The sequence below is a fragment of the Lepidochelys olivacea genome (genome assembly GCF_965140295.1).
Source record: "Lepidochelys olivacea isolate rLepOli2 genome assembly, chromosome: 7".
Classification (NCBI taxonomy): Eukaryota; Metazoa; Chordata; order Testudines; family Cheloniidae; genus Lepidochelys; species Lepidochelys olivacea.
Genome location: NC_140417.1, coordinates 109,792,139 through 109,814,158, shown reverse-complemented (window position 1 = coordinate 109,814,158; position 22,020 = coordinate 109,792,139). Strand labels below are relative to the sequence as shown.

The 22,020-nt window shown below is 44.5% G+C and overlaps 1 long non-coding RNA gene across 1 annotated transcript; it reads right to left on the bottom strand.

The window, feature by feature from the left end:
* Positions 1–15,873: 15,873 nt before the first annotated feature.
* Positions 15,874–20,521, bottom strand: LOC311523101. The gene is made up of 3 exons (XR_014712263.1): positions 20,440–20,521; positions 19,316–19,422; positions 15,874–16,319 (listed from the first exon to the last, which is right to left on the bottom strand). It is a non-coding gene; the product is annotated as an uncharacterized lncRNA (long non-coding RNA).
* Positions 20,522–22,020: the final 1,499 nt, after the last annotated feature.

Sequence of the window (22,020 nt, the reverse complement as noted above, 5' to 3'; positions counted from 1 at the left end):
TACAGTGATCACAATGTTGTTTCTACATAAACCACTTATACGTGAACCACATTCATTAAGCAACTTTAAATTACATAGATATTAAAGGGTGCTAATTAGTGCCACTGAGGTAGTAATGATTGATATTGCTTTCTTGTGTGCTAGAAACTGCACAGGAACTACCAGCTCATTTCATATGGAAAACAGCTGTCAGATGGTAATGACACTAAAAGTAGCTATCCAAGCTGATCTGCATTCAGATCCACAAGCTAGAGGTGAAAGGCCCTGTAGCCAATTATTACTCCTCTGAGCCATCCAGTATGTGCATAAATATCCCTTCTTCCCCTTAATTAGAACCTGGCCACTTTTCTGGAGAAACAGGGCTCTGTGTAAGAAGAGCATGTGTTAGGCAGGGGGAAAGTAGTCACAGAGAGATCTTGATGGAACTCATGTGCCAAGCATTCTACGCAGTCAGTGTAAACAAGAATCATAACCAAGGGAGACATATAATTATATTTGCAGAAATGATACTCTCCAGCATGAAGATTCTTTGAGTCAATGAGCATTGGGTTGTGTAGGCAGAGTCTACCATCTTAATGATTCTAAGACACATTGCCCATTGATATACCTTTATCTGTGTCAGATTTATATCACATACCTATTTCTCTGGGAGTTTGGGGTATGCAAGGAACACACATTTGCACCAACCCTTCACCAGGATGTCAGTTTAAATTCACCACTGGCATAAGTTGGTACAACTCCATTGATGTTATTGAGTCTGGCCAGGCCTACTGTGATAACATTGCTCGGCAGCTGGCATGCCCCCTCATAGTGGGGTGTGGCACAGCAGGCTCTCCTTCTCAGGCAGCCTTCCTCCCTCCAACCCTCCTCACCTACCATCAACAGCCACTTTGGTCCTGTGGTCTAATTCTCATGACTCAGCCCTCTAGCCAGATCACATGTTCTCCCATCCTTCCAGGGTAAACCGAATCGTGTACATCTCTAAATTGCAGTAAGGGTAGTTTAGGCTGGACATTAGGAAAAACTTCCCAATTGTCAGGGTAGTTGAGCACTGGAATAAATTGCCTATGGAGGCCGTAGAATCTCCATCATTGGAGATATTTTAAGAGCAGGTTAGACAAAAGCCTGACAGGGATGGTCTAGATAACCCTTTGTCCTGCCATGAGTGCCAGGGGTTGGATTAGATGACCTTTCAAGGTCTCTTCCAGTCCTATGATTCTAGTTCAGCAGCTTCATGCCAGTTCTTCAGACCAACTTCATACTTAATAGTCTTTTCCAGCCTTTGGCTCAGAGACCTCCATGCCACTTTCATTAGTAGCCCTCCCTCTACTCTGGGTTCCAAAAGCACAAGTAAAGGTCCCATGCCAGACCTACTTACCCTCCCACGCCTAAAGAGGCTCTAGCAGTCTGTGGTTATCCTCTGGCCCCAGCCAGGCCTCCCTTCAAGCAGTCCCAGAATAGTCCTGGTCTCAGCTACACCATCATTCAAGAGGCTGAGAAACGAAGTTCTCTCCTCCCTTTGATCAGCTGCTACTGACCTAGGCTTTTCCCCTTTTAAGTCCTCCCTCCAGACTTGACACCTCGCACAAGTGAAGCAGGGCAGGGCAGGCCTGACTGAACCCAAAGGCTCTCCTTAACCCCTTCCTGCCTTGTGTGTGGTTTGCACACACCATCATACCAATGGTGAAATTGTCCTGTTGACTTGTACAATGTATTCTTCAGGGCCTTTTTATTACCCAGAATACTTCCGATTTTCCAAAAACCTTTTATCCAAACCTCTGCATTATCCGAATCCTTTCCTTGTCCCCCATGGGATTCGGATAATGTGGAGGTTCAGATAATAGAGCAGAGAGCCCCCAGCTGCAGGGGAAGCCATCTTGCTGCTGAATGGCTCCCGCAGGAAGCCCTCTGCAGCCCCCTGCCACGCGAGTGAGCGAGCAGGGCCATGACAGCAGAGCTGCAGCGGACTCCCTGCACTGCCACTCCTGACCCCTGGATTATCCAAACTCCTGATTAGCTGAATAAAATCCAGCCCCCCCCCCCCCCGCATCTTGGATAATCGGGATTGTACTGCTTCTATATTTTAAATACTCAGTGAAACCAACAAACAGATTAAACTAAACTTAATTTCTGGAAAGTTAGAGTTTTTTATAATTTACAAAATATTGTAATATAAATATTGTCTCAGTAGTGCCCAGAGGCCGTTCAGCATGCCTTTACATGCCGTGGTACTGGAAGTCAGAGCAAGTGATGGAGCTGGAGTTTTCTATTTTCGTTGGTTTGTATGAGCCAAAAGCTGACTGCCCAAAGCACTGGAAATTACACCTTCAAAACTCTCAGTCTCCCCTACAATCGTAGTACTTTCCACGGTGGCCCTATTAAGTACTTTGATTGCAGAGGGTCGGGGGCGTTGGGTGGGGAGGAAACAGGAACATGTCCAGGAAATCCTGTGTGACTTTTCCTTGGAAAAAAATTCTAGAAAATCTCAGAATTTAGAAAGAAATGTGGGTGGGAGCCGGGGGAAGAGGGGGAGTGGGATGGGGAGAGGGACAATATATTCACCCAGAACAGTGGCTCAGACTATTGAATTATCTCTGCGTGGTTAATTCTCTGGCATTACTAATCAGACAAGAAGCATTAACTGTGGAGTTCATTAGCAAGATCATAAAAGAGTCATACTGACAGAGATCATTTGACTTAGTGACAGGAAGGTCAGTTGCTTACAGGAGTGGGTAAATTGCATGCTTTGGGGTTGGGTTTGGTTTTTTAAAGAATGAAAGTTAGATCTAATGCAGAAAGTCCAGAAAGGGTCTGTGCTGGAGTTATGCCGAATATTCTGTTTTATTTTTGGCAGATAGGTGGGTGAACATTTCCTCCCAAGGAGGATAAACTAAACTTTCCTTAATCCCGCTAGGCCTGGCTCAGAGCCAGCTGCACAATACAAGCTTTCCCACACAGTTTAACATTTAGTTCCATGCAGACTTGGGCAAACTTCTACAGGGGAAATTTTTCAGCCCTCTCTTCTCAGTCAGAAGATACTCGCGGAATCAGAAATTGTTAATTGTGTCAAACGATGCAGGAAGGATTTCCAGTATGGATCACTGCCCACTAGGGATTAAATGGAGATCACGGAAGTAATTTCCATGAAGACTTCAAGATAATGCTGAAATCCCAGTCCCAGGGGTTGTCAGGCAGTGGTGTGTGTACCCACACTCCCAAAGCAACAACTACTACAGTTGCAGACTATAATTGCGCTTTAGAAAATAGAATAGCTAGACAAGTGGGATGGTTTCTAGTTTGTTTGTTTGTTTGTTTGAATGTATTTACCTAGGAAAGCTTTGCTGCACTGAAGCAGCTGGTTTTCAGTAAGGTTTTTCTTTTTAAACCAATTTTCCAGCCAATCTGACTAAAGCACAAAAGGGGACGAGAAACTTGCCCAAGGTTATATATTAAATCAGTATCTCAGAACACACTATGTATAACCCTGAGTTTTCCTGCCACACAGTTATTTGCTTTCATCCCTAAGCATTACTTGTTTCTTTGCTAGAGACAGTTACTCGGGTGGCATAAAGAGTCATAGGGCCGACGGAGCTACTGCTGTTGACACAAGTTGAGTAACTGGCCCAGCAAATTAAAACAAAAATGTGGAGTCTATAGGATCTGTCTTCCAAGATGCTGGTCAGAAAATTTCAAAGAAGAAAGGGGATGTGGGTAATCACCAAAAGTTCTTTTCTGTTGTTGGGTTTTGGGGGTTTTTTTTGGCACTTGAGCTGCTTGGAAACTACTGACAACATGCTAAGCACCCTCAACTCGTGAGACCAATGGAACTTTTGGGCACTGAGCGCACCACGCAAGATGCTCATTTTCTTGCAGGGTTGGGTCCTGTCTGGCTTTTCCCCATAAACTCATTTTAATAGTTGTTATTTTTGCAAGCCCAAATGAGATCATTATGGGGCCCAGTTATGCAGAGTGTAAGGAACCAGGGCATAGGCAGTCTTGCCCAGCGATCACAGCTGAGCTGGAGTCCACACATCCAGGTCCGTAATTGGTGAGCAGAGGTCAAAGGAATCACTAGAGCCACGTTCAATAAGCAAGAATCAGGGTCAAAAACTAGAGATCGGAGGTACTTCCAGGCTGGAATCAGGAGGCAGGGTTGGAGTCAAACCAAAGATAGTACCGGTTCAGGGACAGGTATGGAGTCACAGCAGGCCCAGACTCTGTTTTGCTGCCCAGACAACATCTTGGGGCACCCTCCAGGGTTAAATAGAGTGGTTGGCCAACCAGAGGGCCACAGAGTACTGTCACCTGGGGTCCCTTGTGCGGTAGGTGTGTATTCTCCACAGTACTTGCTGGTTGTAGTTCTACGTGGCACTGTAGGAACATCAGCCATCCCAGGCTCTGCAGACCTGGGTTTTAAGTAATTGCACTCAGTATCCTGCAGGATTAGCCCATAAAATAACAGCAGTATCAATATCAGACACTGTTTTAGAGTAAGGGTTCCCAAACTGTAGTACACATACCCTGGGGTACACAAGACATCTCGGGGTGGGGGGGGTACGTGGGAAAAATTATATAATGGTGTATTTATGAATTATTTTACTTATTGCATTTTCATAATAGGCTACTCAGACAAAGCTTTAAAACTTTGTGGGAATTTGTTATATAAAAGATGGTAGTTAATTTACTTCAAGATGTACCCATGAGGACACAGATACACAGAGATGCTGATATGCAGAGCCCTCACCTCCAATCACTGTAGAGTCCAGGTTCAGCTGCCCGGCAACTGTCCAGTCTAACTGAGCTCAGAACTTAGTTGGGGGGGGGCACCCTCAGTTGTCTAAGTCGCATTATATATCTGTATGTAACAGTGAAATATGGACAGGTGGCTAAAGACCGGTCTTGTTGAGAACATGCAAAGTACCAGTGACAAGAAGGGTGGGGTTACGCTGGAAAATCTAGAAGGGGGGTATGCAATAAGAAAAAGTTGGGAACCTCTGTTTTAGAGGATGGTCCTTTGTGATTATCCATTTCCAACCTAAATGCAAATAGGAAAAGGTATCCAATCCATATGATTCATAGAATATCAGGGTTGGAAGGGACCTCAGGAGGTCATCTAGTCCAACCCCCTGCTCAAAGCAGGACCAATCCCCAATTTTGCCCCAGAACCCTAAATGGCCCCCTCAAGGATTGAACTCACAACCCTAGGTTTTAACAGGCCAATGCTCAAACCACTGAGCTATCCCTCCCCTCACTACATGAAACAGGGAGCTTTAAGATTAGGACATATAACATACTAACTGTTTAGATGGATAAAGACATACTGAGGAGTTGCATCAAATATTGGCTAGAGCACATAAAACTGTTGTAATATTTAAATGTGTCCCATGGCTGAGTTCTTCAGATTTGCTAGATTGACTAGAGCTACACAGCTATTAGCACTCTACATTTTGTCTTCAATTCCTCCTCACAGTAGGAGAAACATAAAAATAAGGGTCATTGCCTGGTCATTACATTACCCCTGGCAGAGAAATGTGCTTTGTGAAAATGGGGAAAAATTTTAGGTGTAGATCGATGTAATGTTGATTGACAAAAAACAAACAAACAAAAAAGGCCAAGTAAAAAATAATGGTGTTATAGTGGTTATTTTGTAGAATAACACTAAAATAATATGCAGTATAGGACCGGTCTCCTTATCAAAGAATCTAATATATTTCATTGTCATCATTCTAAAAGATCCATTAGCAGGAGCTCTAAAAATGTATTGCTCAAGGTCAGAACAAAACCAAATGAGGTTGAGCGATAATTCAAAGACATTTGACTGTTTACAGTTTAAAAAGTACAATCAATAAAACCCAAACCAAAGCTTTGAGGCAGATTCTTTTATTGCCTCTTGTTTCCTAAGAAAATAGAATTTCAATCAAAGATATTAATTAAACTCAGAAATGGACGAGATGAAATATCAGTTTGGAAGATATGCAACTTCCTGCTGTGAATATGGATTAGGGGTGTACGGTCAGTTCAGTAACACAAACAAACCCACATGGGCCAGACAGGATAGCCTAGCTAACCTCAAAAGTGCAAATTCAGTCACGATTAGCACCAGAAAAGGAAGGGGAAGCAAAGACATAGTCACACAGCATGAGCAACTACATGGAGGAAAAAGAAAAGGAGTACTTGTGGCACCTTAGAGACTAACCAATTTATTTGAGCATGAGCTTTCGTGAGCTACAGCTCACTTCATCAGATGCATGCCGTGGAAACTGCAGCAGACTTTATATATACACAGAGAATATGAAAAAATACCTCCTCCCACCCCATTGTCCAGCTGGTAATAGCTTATCTAAAGTGATCATCAGGTGGGCCATTTCCAGCACAAATCCAGGTTTTCTCACCCTCCACCCCCCCACACAAATTCACTCTCCTGCTGGTGATAGCCCATCCAAAGTGACAACTCTTTACACAATGTGCATGATAATAAAGTTGGGCCATTTCCTGCACAAATCCAGGTTCTCTCACCCCCTCACCCCCCTCCCAAAAACCACACAGGAAGTATAAAGAGCCCCATTTCAGTGCTGACTGAAGAGCACATTCTGGGGAAGGTGATGGAAGCTGATTTTAGTTCTCAGGTGATTTTTAGCTCGTACAAGTTAGCTATGAGTGCAAAGGAAACAGGAGTAAATTCGGTTTCTTCAGTTGTATGCCCTTTCACAAGTGTGCCACCACAATTAATCACAACTGGAGCTAAACCCAGCACAAATGGTAAGATCACGTTACCCCTCAACTTTGTGGCTCCAAGTCTGTCCCCAGAACCAAGTTTTGTGAGCATTTCTAATGATCGCTTATTTATAGCACAGCTTTCATCCCAAAGGAAGGCTCCAGTCCTGCTCCCACTGAAGACAATTAATTCAACTTGGGTGCCTAAACCTGGGCTTCTAAATTGGTATGTAGCTACCCAGACAAAAAAGTGTCCTAATTTTCAGAGATGCTGAATGGGAGAGGTGTGGTTCAGCTCTAGTGCAGAGCCACATAATGCTCATTGACACTACTGGGAGCTGAGGCTGTTGTCATGTGACAAGAGTCATGAATCAGAGAGGGAGTCATTTTTCATATGAAGGAACACAGTATTATCGGTAAAGCTGGGCTGCTCTTATCTTTCTGTTTCAATGGAGAGCTTCTACCTAGATCCTTCCCATATTTCTTCCCCCACCCCAATCTGGTTATTCTGCTACAGTTTTAAAGACACAGAATGCATCTTCACATGCCCCCATCACCTCTGAAAATCTGCCTCTGCAGAGACAAAGTCATGAAGCAATGTGGCAATACTCTTCTGTGCTTGCTTATTATTATTATACATCTGAGGATTCAATACATGTTCAGAAATATTTAGGCCCCTAATTAGGCGTCTAAATCCTTATATGTGGGCACACACATTTTAAAGTTTGTGTCATATTTTGACATTACTCACTTTCATACGGCTCATAAAAGTTTTTAAAAGCAAGAGTGTTTACATGATAACAAATGAAATCAGTTGCAGAAACTAATTCTGAGAAAAGAAGATCTGTGTAAAATATATTCCACAACAACACGTATTGAAGTCAGTTGTATTGAGCACAGGTAACTACTACATATCTCACTTGGAACAAGTTTTATTGATGACTGCAAGATATTCCATTTAATTTACTGGCTGAGTGTGTATGCAAAAGAAAAGGCTTTTGCAAGCTATTCCATATGTTTTGCACCTGGCTGTGCTAGACTGCTGGTTGAATGAAATTGCACAAAGGATATAAATGCCTTGAAAGCAGTGACACACCTCTCTGGATGTTTAATCTGAGACCGGGACTGAGTGCACATCAACTGCTATATATTAAGAGCAATATTTTGTTAACAGTTAAGTTACAACCTCTTGGTAAATACATTGTAATCATAACCACAGACCAGACAGCTTTGTCTAATGAATATTAAATTAAAAGAGCTCAGGGATATGTAATGCAGACAAGAAAAAAAACACGCATCTTGATTTGGAGACTTTGAAGGCATTTCCTCTAATATGTTTTTGTTTCTCTCCAAAATATTTCATCACACAGCTTTCCATTATGATGCATGCTGTTATATGGCTAATACAATGAAGGCACAGTTCATTTGTTACATCAGTTTAATCAGGTCTTGCATATTCCACAAACCCAGATTATGGTTCAGAAGTGACATTGTGCATGTGTAACCCACACACCTTCTGGGAGTGGTGTTCTGTCCCATCTAGGGGCACTGAGACCACTTAGAGAGAGAGTTAAATGAGTCTGCTCTACAGCCTTAGCTAATAGCCAGTGGGTCTTTAGCTCATGCAGTAGCGGCTCATGCACTAAGCTCCAGAGGTCGCCAGTTTAATCCTGCTCGCCAACGACTGGAGCCTGTCAGCGTTACAAACGTCCACCCCAATTTCTCAACAATCCTCTTTCTTCACTTGCGGAAACACTTAAGTCAATAAAATGTAATGACATTATTATGGCAAACTTGTTTTGGAGTTAAGTGCCAGGATTTCAGTCTCTGGAATGTTACCAACAGTGAGGCCTTGTTGTGTGGGGGGAAAAAGGCTGCAATATTGTTTTGTCTTTGGACTGGGCTACACTTGGGGGTGGGGTGGGGTGCGGGGTTCGAACTAAGATACGCAACTTCTGCAACCCTATTTGCATAGCTGAAGTTGAAGTATCTTAGTTCAAGTTACCTGACCATCCTCACGGCAGCTAGTCAACCATGGCGGCTCCCCTGTCAACTCCGCTTACTTCTCCTGCCGAGGTGGAGTACAGGCGTCGATTTGGGGATCGATTTATCGCGTCTAGACGAGACATGATAAATTGATCCCCAATAGGTCGATCACTACCCGCCAAGCTGGCGGGTAGTGAAGATGTACCCTTTGATTAAGAGGAGGAGAAAAGTTGGACTGATTGATTTTACTCACTAATGATCCAATCCAAGTCCCATGATCAGCAGGAGTCTATTGACTCTAGTGAGACTTGGATCAGGGCTTGAAGATCTAGAACCTCTCTTCACACACAAAGAACTTTCATTCCTTTTTTGGTTCTTCTTTCCACTAAAGATAGGGTGGGAAAGGGAACACTAGTCACAGATCCTCCAAAGTATTTAAGCTCCTAACTTCCATGGAAATCAGTGGACATGAGGAACCTAGATACCTTGGAGAATCTGAGCCAAAGTGTCTTACCCAAGCTTGCTCAGCAGGTCAGTGGCAAAACTAGGAACAGAACCCAGTTCTCTTGACTCCCAGTCCAGCACCATATGCCCCACATGAGAGCAAAGTGTTCTGAAACATTAGCTGTGAGACTGACAGTTAAACCCGTGAACCTTAAACAAACCTCATTCACTGTTTAAAGGCAGACTCTAGTTCATAAGATGATAGATGTTTAGGAGAAGCCTGTAGATCAGTGGTTCTCAAACTTGTTCCACCGCTTGTGCAGGGAAAGCCCCTGGCAGGCCGGGCCAGTTTGTTTACCTGCCACATCTGCAGGTTTGGCCGATTGTGGCTCCCAGTGGCCGCGGTTCGCTGCTCTAAGGCAATGAGAGCTGCTGGAAGCGGCGCAGGCTGAGGGACGTACTGGCTGCCCTTCCCGCAGCTCCCATTGGCCTGAAACAGCGAACTGCGGCCACTGGGAGCCACGTTCGGCCAAACCTGCGGATGCGGCAGATAAACAAACCAGCCCGGCCCGCCAGGGGCTTTCCCTGAACAAGCAGTGGAACAAGTTTGGGAACCATTGCTGTAGACCTTTCCTGCAAGCTAAACTTGGATGGGGGTGGGTGGGAAACCCACCGTGCATAGCTAGGAATCAAATGCTTCTGCTCTTTCTAGATAAGATGCTCTTTATCAACAGCAAACTAGACTTTTAAAAAGGGATTTATGCAAACATTTATTTAATAACTTTGATTAGATATGGCATTTCTTCCATGTCATTTGTGTAATACAAATACAGCACAAGAGGTTTTTTCCACCACAGGAAATGAGAATTATTAAACATGGTACTGAAAAGCAAAGGAATGTGTTTATTGACATGAAAAATGATACTGCAGATACAAAAGCCTTTGTATGTTAATTGCTAGATGCCAGTGCAATTTAGAGACTGGCTACAGAAAGGAAAGAATTCTTTTCCAAGAAGCACTGGCTTTTCCTTAACCACCAGTCTGATTCAAGACTACATCTTGAAAGTATTTATGGTTGTGTTTTGAACTGTGACACTGGGTCAGTACCCAAAAGCATCCTCACTTCATATTGATGTGGTTACTAGCTAGGAGGCATAAAGGAAGTAAAGGATTTCCTCTCAGCTTTATTATTGAATGCTTAAAATGTTTCCTGAAGTAAACAACACTAAAGCCATCTGGTTTTTCTAAAACTAAAAAAAAAAAATAAGAGCAACACCAGTAGCAACTGGTGAATGGAAAAATACAGGTTTGTAGCCCTGTAATGAAACTAGTCTTCATCTGAAAGGAAAAAATACATACACACTAAACAGGATTAGAAGCCTTCAAGTGTTATGTCTCTGGTACTGTATATCTCACCTCATAAAAGGGAAGAGAAAAAGAGAGAGTATGACTTAGTTGCCAGCTAGTTAGAGGCATTTTAGAGACGCTCCATGGTATGCCAATTTAAAATACCATTTACTAAGTTCTTTAATAACAGCCTATTGATTTACAGTTTAAAGGAATCTTTACACTCCAAAAAGAGAGAGGAAAGTCAGTGTAATGAAGATTTCTCAGGTTTGTATCCCTGTGACTGTGGAACTATGAAACATTTCCCCAGGGAGGGGAGTTGTCTTTCATCCCAAAGCCCTTCAAAAACTAGACTATGTAGAACTGAAGTATAGCAGCCAACTAGAGCACTCCACTAAGCCGACGGGAAGAGGAAATTTTTGGCCCAGCATACAGGCAGATCCTCTCTTTTATAAACTATGCCATGGGGTCTTTATTGTGCTTGCAACACAGATGGAACCTCAGTCTTTAAAGTCAAATCGTGAAGACAGACTGTTGCTTAGACTCAGTTTGTCCACTTCAAAAGAACTGTGTGGTTCAACACACCTGAGGATTTGAACCTATGGTTCCTGATCCAGTGAACCCAAGGCCTCTAAGCCATCCTTTCACATATTTAAATAGGGTGATAACTCTCACTAACAAGCCACCGATGCCCTGCATTGCCCCTAAAGGCTTATTTCAAAGATGGTGCAAGGGGCAGATTGCACCAAACCAGCCTTTGGGGGAGTGAGTGGTGGAGGATCCTTATTCAAAATCATAAATGAAGACAAACCATAACATCTGAGACAAAGAAAATGAGAGCCAGAGGTTTGCCCCTTTCTCTAGAATGTCTCTTAAAATGATGCTGGGCCTTCATTTCTGCAACCATAGGAAAAGGAACATAGATGCTGAGAAGCAGACATGAAACCCAGTGCTTGATGAAAACTATTTACTGATCTGTTCCAAACTGCATTGCTGTGCAGCTCACAGTTCAGCAAGCCATCCTGCAAAAAGCACTCGACTGCAGCTGATTTATATATTAACCTAAATTCAGGATTATGTGAAAGGAAAAAAAAGAAAAACTTACTATGATGGATTTTGGCTTCTCACCAGCTGAATAAGATTCACATACCTCTGATGAGGACTGAAAAACAGATTTTGGCCGGAGTTTTGTACAGCATGTGGTATCCCTGGTAATGTTTGTGGCTCTTCCTATTGTCTGGTGAATTAGTCCCATTTTCTGTTTTCTTTAGAATTACTGTTATGTTCTGAATTGTTGGAATCTGAATTCTGCTGAAAAACAACATTGTTTCATGGAGCATTATTACATTTATGCATATAACAGACTCAAGAGATGTTCATAAGCTTTTCAACCAAAGGCTAGATTGCTAGAACTGCTTGTGAAGTGATTCCTGCCCCTTCCCCCCCGTCATAAAATTTTGAGATTAAAAAAGGTTTTGTTTGTCATTGTAGTGAGGAGGTGTGGAGACCCTCAGAGAGTGACAGGGACAGACCACAACACGCCCCATGGTGGACCAAACCAAGCCACGTCTGCCCTGCCGGAAGCGGAGGGGCAGGATAGGAAGGGGAAGTACAAAAGGCGGGCCCTGCAGCTCAGTTGGATTGGAGCTGCTGCAGGAGATGGATGTATCCTGCCTGCTGCAGGAGAGGAGCTGGCTCCTGAGGACTAGCCTGAGCTCCCAGGACTGCTGGCTGACCAAGCTGCTGCGGAGTTGCCGGGGCTGCTGCCTGGCCAGATCTCCCTGGGCTGCCAGCCGACAGATCCCAAGGAACTGCTGAGGCTGCCCCATACAGGCTGGCCAGAGCTCCCTGAGATGCTAGATGCAGGTACACCTGAGGGGCAGAGTAGGAAGCAGACCAGGGAAACCAGGCAACGGTCTGGTTGGGAGCTGGCCTGATACAAGGTCAGTGTGTTGCAGGTGGATCCCTGCTGACCCAGGGGTGGACCACTCTGCCATTGTTAGGGCCCTGGCTGTGATGCGGTGGAATTGGGAGGGTCTGTGTCCCCCTGCCACCCCACCCCTGGGGTGGAAGTACTCCCCTTCCTTAGGCCAGGAGACCTGTGCTCCTTGGGTACCCTTACCTGAACTCCTAGACTTCACTGGTGTTCACCCTTACCTGGGGCTCCTAGACTGCTTAGCCGCTCTGCCCTGCTTGCTGCCCCACTCTGGCTGAGGGCCTGGGACTCAGACTGCTGTACTGCTCTGCCCAGCCAGAGGACCAGAACACTAGGTGTAGCTAATCTGCCTCCTCCCCCCTTTACAGGCACGCAAAAGCGAGGCAGCATGGACAGGGAGAGATGGCCATGCAGTCTACAGTCATAATTTTGAGTTTTTATTAAAAACAAAAGCTAAACATTGTAACTGTAAACCAGAAGTGTTTTGATTTAAAACAAAGAGATTCAGGGATTAGTTGCCAGAAAAACAAAAATGTCCATTTTGATGTAAAGCCATTACAATTTTTTTTTGATGAAAGATTTTTGATTAACTGACGCTGGGGTGCCATTTCTGAGCTCTAGTAATGTGGATGTAGCAATTTAGGTGGCTGATTTATTTTAAGGGAAAGAGAAGGCTTCTCACTAAACCAAAGAACTAGGAAAGCTGGGTGCACTTTTCCTGGCTCTGCCACAGATTGCTTGTGTGACCTTAGACAAGCCACCTACCCTCTCTGTCTGTGAAAGCGGAGTAACATTTTAACCCTGGAAGGTAGGTTTTTGTGACTCCTTTAGTATTTGTAATGGGATTTGAGACCAGTGGCTGGAAGGCCAAGTATATAATAAGCCAGGGGTGGCCAAACTGCGGCTCGTGAGCTGTATACGGCCCTTTTATAGTTAAAGTGCAGCTTGTGGAGACCCCCATGACTCCCTCATTCTCTGCCTACCAGACTGGGGAGGGACGGGTGTGAGGGAACTCAGGGCTTCTGCCCTGCAGCAGGGTGCTGGGGCTAGGGGCTTCTACCAGAGATAACTGGTGCCTGCTGAGAGTGGGGAGGGTACCATTTAAAGTCCCATGCCCCCATTGAACAGCTTGAGTCGTGGCCCCCCCTTTACTTGCAGCAACCCCTCCCTGCAGCTCCCAGGTGTTAGCTCTGTGTGGAGAGGCAGCAGGAAACAGCTGGGAACTGCAGGGAGAGGCTGCTGCTTTAGCTCCATGGAGAGAGGCAGCAGTAAAAGCTGCGGCCTCCCTGCGTCTCCCAGCTGTTTGCTGCTGCCTCTCCCCACAACCACAGCTCCAGCAGCTGCCATGCAGGGAGGGGGCCCAGCGGCACCATGTGACCAAGGTGGGCCCGCGCATTGCTCTGGCGTCTTCCCAGTAAGGCTGGGAAGCCCCAAGCCCTGGCAGGCGTGCCCCATCTCTTGAACTTCTGAAGATTGTCATATGCGGCTCAGAGGGCCAGTTAGTTTGGCCACCCCATAATAAGCTGAGGAGCTGAAATACTCTTCCATTTCAGTTTCAGAGTAGCAGCCGTGTTAGTCTGTATCCGTAAAAAGAAAAGGAGGACTTGTGGCAGCTTAGAGACTAACAAATTTATTAGAGCATAAGCTTTTATGAGCTACAGCTTACTTCATCGGATGCCCCTTACTCATCTGGAATAACTATGGCTGTGATTTTCAGAGGAGCCTAAGACAATTAAACGTCTATTGAATTTCAGTGGAACGTAAGCACCTACCTATCTTGGGCCCGTTTGAGAACTCCAGTCTGTGTTCTTATGCAATACCCCGTACGCAGCTGGTCATGGTCATATGCTTAGGGCTAAAGAGCTGTACGGTTACTGTGTGTTTCTATTTGTCTTACCTCCCACTTGCTCTAAGGATGTGTTTGTTTGTTGTCTAGCTTTTGTCCTTTTCCTCCTCACTCTCACCATTACTGGTAGATAATAGGCAGTAAGTAGATTGAACAGCTGTATCTCCCTCTCCAGCTGCACTTCTTCCTATATTATGGGCCTTATTGGATCCCTATGTCTAAATGAATAATCTGGACCCAAAGCTAATACAAGGCAACTGTAAATTCATCTCAGAGTTAAGGGAAGTAGGGGAGGTGAAATACAATTCAGCTCTGATTTTCTGTATTGGCTTAAGTCGGTGAAACATTTGAAAGTGGAACCAAAAGAAACCAATAAAGAGAAAGTTAGTAATTGGGTCCTGTACAAAGAGCAATTTCATGAGCACCTGGAAGTTAAGAACCTTAGAGAGGCTGTAATAATTAGAGCTTTCCCTATATTAGCACCAGAATGTGCTAATAAGAAATAGTGGTTAATAAACCGAAACACCAGTCATTAGGGCAACATGACTTTCATTTATGGAATAAGAATACTTTTATCTTCGATGAGATGGTCTCAGTAAAAGGAGATCATTTGTTTAAGGTTAAGTTATTTTACTCAAATGGCCACACTGATGCACCGAGATTCAATAAAAGTAAAGCACTGAACACGGAAGCCCTTAATCTAAGTGCTTTTGAGAAACTCACTATAAGGGACTCGGGCACAGAAGTCTTACTGAAGCTCACCCATGTTGGAAAATGCCACCTCTAGACTTGACCGGCTTCTTGTATAAATTGCCATAATCTAAATATGTTTGTGCCCCTCTAACATTCTATAGCATGCTGCCAATAGTTTGCAAGTTGCAGATCAATATGCTGGTGTTTGGTCTTATTCATGCTAATGGAACCTGAAATTTAATTTCAGGTTATCATCAATGTCCAGGCAGTCTAAAGTTCTTGTTTGCAGTGTAGTTCTGAAATAGTTTGAACACCTGCAGTTTATTTACTCAGTATTATGTTTGAAAAGGTTTATGTCCACTGTGACGAGTTGCCCCCCTTTAAGGTGACACCTGATGTATTGGGATACCACTGAGCCTGCCTGTTCTATCAGCCTGGGCCCCCTTTACCCTGTCTTGCTAAGCCAGGCTATTAAACCGCCTCTAGCACGCACAGACAGGGCCACACCCCAGCTGCAGAAAGACACAGACACTGAGATCAGCTCTGGGAAGACTCTTCTTAAGGGACTTGCCCCATCACTCAGGTGCCCACCTCCCTTGGAGTGCAGACCCAAAGATATATATAGTCTTGCACTGTATAGAAAGTTCTGCACAGTACAAGCTCATAAAAATTCACCCTCTCCCTCAATGTGGAGAGAGAGATGCACAGCTTCTCGATCCCCGGATATGGATTGCAAAAACTGGGTTATGTTATAAACAAGAAATAAGTTTATTAACTACAAAAGACAGGCTTTAAGTGATTATAAGGGATAGCAAGCAGAACAACGCAGATTACTGAGCAAATAAAACAAAACACTCATACTAAGCTTAAGCTCTTAAAGAGACTGGTTTCAAGAAGTAACTTTTCACCCTAAATGTTATTTTAGGCAAGTTGCAGAGTTTCTGTACCTAAGTTCCAGTTATTTCTTCTTACAGACTAGATGCCTGTCTCAGCCTGGACTCACCCGTGCCTTTTCCCTCAGGTTAAGTTCTTTGTCCCTCCGGGTACTTTCAACAGTCTTTCTTCTTGGGTAGGCAATGGAGGAGAATCCAGATTAACCGCCTCCCCAGCCCTAAAAGGATTTATCTATGGCAGGAAACCTTTGTTTGATCCCCATCCCCCTACAGAGGAAAAGTACCAGCAGTGTCCAAGGTGGTATTTTGCATCAGGCGACATTATCACCTGACCTTGTAGTGTCAATGTAGCATCGGAGGAAACTCCTCAGGAAGGTGGGAGATTAGAATCTTCAGAGTTCTATTGTCCTTCTTAAATCGCTCATTCAGGATGATTGCTTGCTGTCTGGTGGGCGTTCCCCTGAAGTACACACAGTTGTAACTGTTACATAGTCAATACTCCTAACTTCAGATACGGAAATGATACATGCATACAAACTGGATAATCACATTCAGTAAATCATAACCTTTCCAATGACATCTTACATGAGCCATCTTGCATAAATTATATCTTAGTTATGCCATATTCATATCATAACCATATTTCTATGAAGAATTTGGGGTGTAATGTCACACCCACCTGTCTGTATGTCTTCATAGCCATATTTCTGTGTGGAATTCAAAACTAATGTATTTACACTGAAAGTTTTAAGTAGGGAGGTTAAAGTGCCATGAGCATTCTGAACTCCTGGGAGACTATGAACTCATTCATATGCAGGACAAGTGATCCTGCTTATGTATCTTATTTAGCATATCAATCTGGTGACCTGGAAAGGCACCAGACTGACAGTCCCATAGCAGCATAGACTTTGCTCTGTAGCGTCTCAACTATAACCTAAAGCAGTGGCTTTCAAACCTTTTTTCTGGCGACCCAGTTGAAGAAAATTGTTGATGCCTGCGACCCAAGGGAGCTGGAGATGAGGGGTTTGGGGTGTGAGAGGAGTCTCAGGGCTAGGGCAGGGGGTTGGGGTGCAGGAGGGGGCTCCAGGTTTGGGAGGGGGCTCAGGGCTGGGGCAGGGGATTGGGGTGTGGGGTTACCCCCGGTGGCTCCTGGTCAGTGGCACAGCCAGGGTGCAGAGGCAGGCTTTCCACCTGTCCTGGCACTGCAGACCGCACTGCGCCCCAGAAGCGGCCAGCAGGTCTGGATCCTAGGCAGAGGTGCTCAAGCGGCTCTGCATGGCTCTTGCCCGCCTGCACCCCTCCCCCCAGCTCCCATTGGCTGGGAACTGGCTAATAGGAGTGAGGAGCCGGTGCTCGGGATGGGGGCAGCGTGCAGAGCTCTGTGGCACCCCTGCCTGCAAGTCGGACCTGTTTCTGGCTGTTTCCAGGTAGGGACTACTGGAAATACTACTAGTTTTTACTGGCCGGCCTCCAGGGTCCCTAGGTGCTGAGCAAGGCGATCCAGTGCCTTGCATTCCATGACCCAGTACTGGGTTGCAACCCAAACTTTAAAAACCACTGATCTAGTCCAACCCCTTGCTCAAAGCAGGGCCAACCCCAACTAAATCATCCCAGCCAGGGCTTTGTCAAGCTAGGCCTTAAAAACCTTTTTAAGGATGGAGATTCTACCACCTCCCTAGGTAACCCATTCCAGTGCTTCACCACCCTCCCAGTGAAATAGTGTTTCCTAATATCCAGCTTAGGCCACCCCCACTGCAACTTGAGACCATTCTTCACAAAACATTCCCAGCCTCCACACAGCTCTAATGGAAACATGTTAACGCAAGTGCAGAACTTATTCCAGCAATAAGCCAGCAGATAGGGTGCCTTTGATTCTGTTCTGGCTGGCAGAGGTAGAGTACACAAGGTATCTTTGCTTATTATAGTTCAGCCAAGAAAGGGAGGAAGTGGTACCTCTCCTGTTTTTGCCAGCATGATCAGGAGAACTTGCTCAGACTAATACTGAGTCTGTCTCTTGTACCACCTGCCACAAGCACTTTGAACCAGGCATTTCCCTCACTATCCACCCGTAACCAGCCCTGCCCCTATTCCAGTGCATGTATGCCTCCTCAGCTTCTGGTGCCTTCAGGCCAGACTATGGCCTGTCTTTTAGTGCAGAGCATTCCACCATTGTTTCACAGACAGGAACTTTTGAAAATTTGACCCATTACTCTTTCTGTCCAACATGCAATTTGCAAGGCTGTGCCACATTTAAACACTGCCAGCAGAAGATAGGAAGTTTTCTCCCCTCATTTAGCATCTGATGATCTTTTCAATTATTCTCAAATGCTTAAGAAATTCCTTCAGATGATTTGTTTCTAATGAAAATTAAGTATGTTAGAGCATTTTACTGCAATGATTGAAATTACTGCATTTTCTACTATATACTATCTGATTGTTTAGTGTATATGGTCGAGTGTTTAATGTGTAAAAATATTTATCGAAAGGGTAAGTGGAGACTTGGGAGTGAGGGACAAGATCCAAACCCCAAATTTATTATACATTTACATAATATTTGTTATTTATATTACAGTAGCACCAGGAGGCCTCCACTAAGGTCAGGACCCCACTGTGCTAGACACATGGTGAGAATCCTTGCCCCAAGAGTTTGCAGTCTAAATAGATAAGACTGACAAAGGAAGTATAGCTCCATTAACAAATGGGGAAACTGACACACAGCTAGATTAAGGTTTCAGAGTGGTAGCTGTGTTAGTCTGTATCAGCAAAAACAAAGGGGAGTCCTTGTGGCACCTTAGAGACTAACAAATTTATTTGGGCATAAGCTTTTTGTGGGCTAAAACCCACTTCATCAGATGCATGAAGTGGAAAATACAGCAGAGAGGTACAAATACACAGCATATGAAAAGATGGGAGTTGCCTTACCAAGTGGTGGGGGGGGGTTTAGTGCTAACAAGCCAGATCAATTAAGGTGGTAGTGGGCTATTCTAAAAAGTTAGTTTTTCCCCCCTGCTGTTACTCACACCTTTTTGTGAACTGTTTGAAATGGGCAACGTAGATTGCATTGAACTCATTAGCACTACAAAAGTGATTTTTCCCCCTCTTGTCAACTGTTGAGAATAGCCCACTTCCACCTTACTTGAATTGGCTCGTTAGCACTGACCTCCCCCCCCCCACTTGGTAAGGCAACTCCCATCTTTTCATATGCTGTGTATTTATACCTCTCTACTGTATTTTCCACTCCATACATCTGATGAAGTGGGTTAAAACCCACAGAAGCTTATGCCCAAATAAATGTTAGTCTCTAAATTGCCACAAGGACTCCTCGTTGTTATAGCTAGATTAAGTAATTTGCCCAAGATTATCATGAGTCTCAGTCCAGTCCCTTCACCACACGATCATCCTTTCTCCTACCAGCCAAGTTCATCTAACTGAGAACTACTATCGTAGGTGTCCTACCTTGCAGATAAGGAGAGAAATCCATGTCTTTTGTGTTTAATCACAGTCACTGGATTTCGCATTGATAGCAGTTTGCCAGCGTCAGCATTGACTTCCCTGGCAAAGGCCTGAAAGAAAAACCTGTAAGTGGGATCGAAGATCATCTCTCTTTGAGACACAGAACAAACAGTTGTCATTCTCCCCCCTCCTATTCCAAACAATGGGATGACAATCATCACAGCCGGGGAGGAGTTGGAAAGGGGAGTAAAATGGAGAAAGAAAGAGAAAGAGGTCTGCATAAAGATGCTGCACTAAAATCTCTTTTCTTTATCTTCCTCTACATCTGCAGGCTTGTCATCTAAAATGCTCTACAGTCTCAACACAATGGAACTGAGCTCCCCACACCTCCATCCTATAAACCAGACCGCATTTTGCAGCGAGGGGAAGGAGAGGCATTCCAGAAGCTGTGTTCTGGAGACGCCCCTCAGCAGCCATGTATACAAATTGCCCAAGCCAGAGTTGAAACCAGCAGTCTCCGCCCCCTCTTCCAAATATACTGAGAAAAACAAACTAGATTTTGCCGGAAAGCCCTGCTGAGAGAACAGCTCCACATGGACTCTACGGCTGCAGCAATAGGATTCTTCCCATTCCCTGCCTCTCTCAGAGAAGCTGAGCACACAGCAGAGCTCCCAGTGGAGTAAGAAATATGGGTCACATGGGCTGCCTTCGGCCCTGCTGAAAGTTCCTTGCATTGTCTAGGTGGGAATCCATTTTAAAGAGGTGCAAAGCCAGGTTGTACATCAAAGTCCTTGCAGAGTACTTTGAGACCTTGGATGAAAGGCACAGACTCAAAGCGCAGAGGATTATTATACAGCTACTTTCTCTTCGGCTGGTAGCAGTCACCTTCAAAGCCAAAAAATGCACTGGCAATCTGCCATGTCTATATATGCCACTTGAGCAAAATTGTGAGGGGTGTAGCCACAACTGAAAGTCAAATATTCATTGGAAAATGCAGCTATTCAATATTTAGGGGGGTGGGAGGAGGGTGCAAAGCAAAACCTTTAGAAAGCCTCTCCCCTTGCCCCCTGTTATGTCTGAGTCTAAGAATTCTTCTCATAGGTTAACTTTAGCTCTGCGGTGGTTACCTCATTATCCAGCCTGGTAGCGTTTTTTCTTCTGGCTTTGCTGCAGCTTTTTCCCCCATCGATAAAGCTGCATTGGAAGTAGTCACACTTCAGTGTGGGTGGAATGAAGGAAAAAATTAATCTGTGGATTCTGTGGAGCCCCTTTTCTTGTATGGGTCACTGTCTTGCTCTTGGTTAACTCTTGTAGCATTTGTCTCTGTAGAATGAAAGCAGAAAGCCCTTGTTGAGTCAGGGGCAACTCAAGCCAGAGTCAGGCAACGCTACCTGGGAATCGGTGTTGTTACAATGCAGCACGCACATCTCGACACTGAAATCTGGACTATACAAGTTATTACTGGGACTAGCATGGCATGTGCTCACCATCACCCTGATCACTACTCTAAATACAAATAAGGGATGGTGTTTGCCTCGCTACCCTTTGTCAGGCTTTGTCTATTTGAATTGCAAGCTCTTTGGGGCAGGGATTGTTGTCTTCAGTGGTTGTCTAGCACTAAAGGACCAAGGTCAGTGGTTAAAGCGCTAGTGTAGGATTTAGGAGACTTCAGTACAGGTCCCCGTTCACCACAAACTTTACTTGTCCAAGGACATATGAGAAGTAAGACAGAGAGAAGAGTTTTTAGGCTCAGATGGATATCTGGCTTTCAGTTGTAGTTACACCCCCCCTTCTGTCCCTCAGGATCCCATCTGTAAAACAGGGATAATCACACTTCCCTACCCCACAGGGGTATCCGAGAATTTGTACATTAAAGATAGAGGCACTCAGTTACTGTTATAATGGGGGCCACACTTTACACACACACACAATTGGGAATCTAATCCTGGTCAGAACCTTTGGTTGCTAGCACAATTCACATAATTGAATTTTCTGCATATAATGTGATTTTGTGAGCAATGTTCATTCACCTGATTCCCACACTGATCATGCAGAGAGGCCCTATACCAGGCAGTGCATGCCAGAAATGCTCTCCTAATAAGAACATCCTGTGAAAGTTACAAAGCAGGATTGTAGACAGCAATTTCACTGATCACTAAAGCAGTAACTAAGAATGCCAAGCATGCACAACACCAAATACGAGTTGAAGCTGATCTGAGAAAACAGTTCATGTACATGCCGAGTCAAGCCTGAATCAAGGGCTTTTGATTGAAGCGTGGGTTATTTATTGGCACAAACGAAAGAAGCCTCTCAAGAAGCAGTCCCCTCATCAGTGTGCTCTTGCTGAGAGGAAAACACAGTAACATAGTTATGCTCCTGAACTGATCGTTCTTGTGCATTTTGTGGGCACATCAGTAACTTCTCCATTTTGCCTCTCTGTTTGAGAGCTCCTTCATAACGGTCTGTCTTTTCTGTATTCTGCTAGCATGGTTATACACCGAGTATGTACACCTTCTCCTGAGCTTCATGGCTCTGCAGAAATTTCACAGCTTCAGTGCACACTTCCAGCAGTAAGTCACAAGCAAGTGAATCTGACTACATGCTTTGCTTTTGGCAGCTCTTATAATCAGGCATTGTAGGAAAGGTTCAAGCTTTCAGCAATGTAACTATGGAAAAGGAGAGGTTTTTTTTTCTCCTATTCTTTTTGC